Genomic DNA, 5,479 nt, shown 5'->3' on the forward strand with positions numbered 1-5,479 from the left:
CATCACCCGGTGGACTGGAGTTTTAACTGCAACCCAGCCTGAGTAGAATAAGTGCACAAGAATAGTGCATTTCTTATGTTCATAAGAGGTAGGAGCTGAACTAGGCCACTCTGTGCTTGTTCTGAGATTCTGGATGCCGGAGGCCTTCAGAAGAAGAGAAAAATACGCCTGGAGGCCGGATAATTTCGGGTTATGAAGCATGTCTCGCCAGAAAAGTGGAGGGGCTGCAGCCCCCCAACCCCGCCCGGTTCTGCAACCCATGGAATTGATTGTAGACTTTGGAAGAGGAAGGATGAGGATCCACAATCCCGTTTATATTAACGGAACGATGGTGGAGAGAGTCAAAAACTTCAAATTCCTGGGCGTGCATATTTCCAATGATCTTTCCTGGATCCAACACAGCAATTATAAATAAAGCACATCTAAGCCTCTACTTCCTAAAAGATCATGGAGATTCGGTATGTCAGAGAGGAATCTCTTGAACTTCTACTGGTGTACAGTAGAAAGCATATTGACTGGTTGAATCACGACCTGGTTCGGCAACTTGAACGGCCAGGAGCAAAGAAGACTGCAAAGAGTTGTGAACACTGCCAAGTCCATCACAGGCTCTGACCTCCCCACCATCGAAGTGATTTATTGGAGTCACTGCCTCAAAAAAACAGCCAGCATCATCAGAGACCCACACCATCCTGGCCACACACTCATTTCATCCCTGCCATCTGAAAGAAGGTACAGGAGTCTGAAAACTGCAACATCCAGGTTCAGGAACAACTTCTTCCCTACGCTCATCAGGCTATTAAACACTACAACCTCAAATAAGCTCTGAACTACAATAGACATTATTATTATTATTATTATTATTATTATTATTATTATTATTATTATTATTATTATTGCACTATTATTGTTTTTTGTGTGTACTATATGTGCGTGTGTGTATATGTATATATATATATATACATTATTGTATAGTATATGTATTGTAACAACTATTATTGTGTGTGTGTGTGTGTATATATATATATATATATATATATATATATATATATATATACACTGAATAAATATCAAGGATCAAGAGTGTTTTATTGTCATATGTCCAGGATAGAACAATGAAATTCTTACTTACTGCAACACAACATAATATATATATAAGGTACACAAAAATGCAGTAAGTAAGAATTTCATTGTTCTATCTAAATAGGTGACGTTTCGGGCCGAAACGTCACCTATTTCCTTCGCTCCATAGATGCTGCTGCACCCGCTGAGTTTCTCCAGCATTTTTGTGTACCTTTTCCAGCATCTGCAGTTCCTTCTTGAACAACATAATATATATATGTGTGTATGTGTGTGTGTATGTGTGTGTGTGTGTATGTGTGTGTGTGTGTGTGTGTGTGTGTGTGTGTGTGTGTGTGTGTGTGTGTGTGTGTGTGTGTGCTCGTGAGAACGTGTATATATACACATTGAACATTTGTCATATTGTTTACAGTGTACTGTGTTTACATATTCTGCTGTGCTGCAGCAAATAAGAATTTCATTGTTCTATCTTGGACATATGACAATAAAACACTCCTGATCCTTGATATTTATTCAGTATATATATATATATATATATATATATATATATATATATATATATATACCTACACATATATATACGGTATATATTTGTTCATCTATATATATTTATTCAGTGCATATACATATATATATATATATATGTATACAATAATAGTTGTTACAATACATAAACTATACAATAATATATACACGGAACCGTTTTGCTGTTTATTTTGGCGTTTGCAGGGTACATATGTTGACATATCTCTTGTGCTGCTGCTGCAAGTAAGAATATCTCATTGTTCTGTTTCAGGACGTATGAAAATAAACACTCTTGACTCAACTTTTAAACACTATCACAAGCAGTTCATGGCTCCTTTCTGTTATATTTATTCCTTGTTATCCCGGTGTTGAATGCTCTGACGGAGAACACTTGTTTAATGATGACTGGGATCGACTGTTCAAAATGCCCAGATGAACAAATTATCATAGTGAATTTAGGCTGATATCTCGCGCATCTCCTTTTCAGTCTCTCTTCACCTTTGTAAATAAAGAATGATGACGGAGGGTGGATTTGATCTCCTGGTGCTGAGAGAAGATTTGTAAAATAAGAGAACATAGAACATGGAAAAGTACAGCATAGGACCAGACCCTTCAGCCCAAACGGTCATGTGGACAATTACCCAATATAGTGCCGGAGGATGGTGACTCTTAGCTTGCTGATCCCAGAGGCGAATCTACTATCATATCACCAGATGGCATAGTCATAAGGTCATAAGTAATAGGAGCAGAATCAGGCCATTTAGCCCATCAAGGCTACTCTGCCATTCAATCATGGCTGATTTATCTCTCCCTCCTAACCCCATTCTTCTGCCTTCTTAGTACAGCCCTTGACAACCATACTGATCAAGAATCTATCTATCTCTGCCTTAAAAACATCCATTGATTTGGCCTCCACAGCCTTCTGTGACAATGAATCCCGCAGATTCATCATCCTCTGGCTAAATAAATTCCTCCTCAGTGTTCAGGGTGTGACCAGGATAGGGATCATATCCTTGCCCCATTGACATCTGCAGTAAGGAACATTGAAGAAATGGCTACTGGCCAACATATCCCAAAACACTGAGGGAAAATTTAGATTTCAAAATATGGAAAGATTCTGGTTTGACACTGGGCGAGCAGCTGATTTGAATGCTCCTCAAATTATAGCAGATGGTTCAGCTGGAAAAACTTGTGAGGAAAAGAATGAATGCAAAAAGAAAGAAGCAAATTGGTAGTGTAAGATTAAACTAACATTGTAGAAGTGGTTAAATGTTCGAGAACAAAGTAAACGAATAAACCAGAAGCAAGAATAAGGATTTTATTTCAGCCATGATCATATTGAATGGCGGTGCTGGCTCGAAGGGCTGAATGGCCTACTCCTGCACCTATTGTCTATTGTTTATTGTCTAAAACTGTACATTAAACAATGCGTGTGTAAATGCAGGAACTATTAAATATAAAATTAGAGAGTTTGAACCATATATTTTACGGCGCCAGAGACCAGGGTTAGATCCTGACTAGGGGTGCTGTCTGTACGGAGTTTGTACATGTTCCCTGTGACCGCGTGTGTTTTCTCCAGGTGCTACGATTTCCTCCCACACTGCAATGATGTAAAGGGTTGTAGGTTATTGGGCTTCTGTAAATTGTAAATTGTCCCTAGTGTGTGTAGGATAGTGCAACTGTACGGGGTGATCGCTGATTGGCGAGGACTCGGTGGGCTGAAGGGCCTGTTTCCATGCTGCTTCTCTAAAGTCTAATGTTTAGTATAGCTATGGTGAAATATAATGTGCTTATAATGGAGGAGTAATCTCACTTATTTAGGTTTGCATAAGATTGTGAAATGAACATTTGTGAACAGTTTCAGTAAAGAAAGGAAGAGGCAAAGAGCACCATCAGCAAAATATTCTGTCACTATGTCATAATGTAAGGCCATCCTGGGGGAGCTTTAAAATAGAAATAATGTCAATGAGAAAATAAAACAGTAGTGATTTGGTGTTTATTTCTTGTCACTATACGGTGAAGACATCTGCAGACAAGTCAAAGAAACAAATAACGACAGGACATGTTAGATGATTTGAAGTATCCTGAGCTAAGCAGCAATAAAGATAAATATGTAGGATGCATACGGATTGCTGTATATATCTATGTTTCTAATTTATCTTGTGTGCAGTTTTGAGTGACATAAAAATAATATTAAAATCACGGAGAGCAAAGAATTTGATTCACCAACAGTGTCAGTGCTGAGAAACTAGTAATGAAAAATGTGTTATTGGAACTAGTTTCAATGGGATATAATTTATTGCAGGAATTTAAAACTATAAAGGGTGATAGATAATTTCACTGGTTTGAGAAGCATTGATGAATATTAATTATTTGAGAATTATTAAAATAATAATGAGAGAGGTTAGAAAAATAGTTGCAGATACATAGACTGCATTTGAATAGGGGATGGCGTTTGTAATGAACATTCTCTCATGGGAAATTGGAAATAAATTTGACTTTGAGGATGACACAGAACTGTTTATTTGGAAATCGTCCAGAGAATTAATGACCTTTATGAATATTTCCAGGTACCAAGCATGCAAGAGAATATTAATTAAAACAATAATGATATTATCAACAAATTACATACAGAAGAGCTTGAAATGGCTGTCATCCAGCTGTCAGCCAGTTGGCTGAGCACTTAATTACATCTATTCTAATCATGACCCAAAATTAGCAAAATATCTCTGAGAGGGTATTCTGGGGGATATAACAGCAATTAGTGTTATAACGTGGGGTAATCTGCCAGTGATTACACACAGGATGATTCCTGTCAAAGAGAAGTTAGATATTAGAATATTGTAACATTGCACTGCCTGCTCTGTATCTGAAGATTCATATAACAGAGCAGGATATGTGAATGAATTCACATAATTGATGTATGCACTCAGCATATACCGAGGTATTCATAGGATTTCATTATTCACAGAATTTCATTAATGTCTTGCAGCAATTAAAGATTAACTAACAGGCAGCCTGTTGTATTTTATATGGGGAGTAATCAGCGGCCTGGATTCTGCTGCGGAGATAGAAACAAAATGCTGGAGCAACTCAGCAGGACAGGCAGCACCTCTGGAGAGAAGGAATGGGCGATGCCTTGTGCCAAGACCCTTCTTTCTGCTGAGGGGACTCAGCTTCCTGCTTTCGCTAACCATGTTCCCAAGGCTCAGCCTATCTGGCTGGCTGAGATAGACCTGGTGCCAGGCAGCAAAGCTCTGAGGGGCATCAGGACCCCAATAATTGTAATGACGTGGTGGCCCCACCTGCAAAACTCCTCTGGAGACCTGGGGCACCGTGGAAAGCCTTAACCTCCACTTTGACGAGAAACAAAGCTTGTAAAGTTTCTCAAGGTACCTGACTTTAGTTTAGTTTAAAGATACAGACCAAAAAACAGGCCCTTTGGCCCACCGAGACCGCATCGACCAGGTACCAACTCCATATCAACAGCAGTCGTAGTCAGGATCGAACCATGGTTTCAGGGGCTGTAAGGCAGCAACTACACCTTCTGGGCCATCGTGCCGCCCTAACTGTTATTGATTTGACCTGTTGGCGATCACCCTCATGCCAGCCCTGTGGTTTCACCTATCCTTTGAAGCAAAGAGGCACCACAGGACCTTGAAGCCTTTGCTCCTTGAGTAACCGGTGAGAGCAGTGGGATACAAGTGGCAACCAGGCCTTTAGACCTGTCCCTAGAAACAACGTCAGCATTGACATTGTGTGTTATCAAAGATCTGCTTCACTAGATTTAAGTGTCTCATAATCAATGTAGTTTAAAAACCATTAAGATGGATTTCAATAATTTATGTGATTAAACACATAAATTAACAGTGACTTT

The sequence above is a fragment of the Leucoraja erinacea genome, chromosome 6 (genome assembly GCF_028641065.1).
Source record: "Leucoraja erinacea ecotype New England chromosome 6, Leri_hhj_1, whole genome shotgun sequence".
Classification (NCBI taxonomy): Eukaryota; Metazoa; Chordata; class Chondrichthyes; order Rajiformes; family Rajidae; genus Leucoraja; species Leucoraja erinaceus.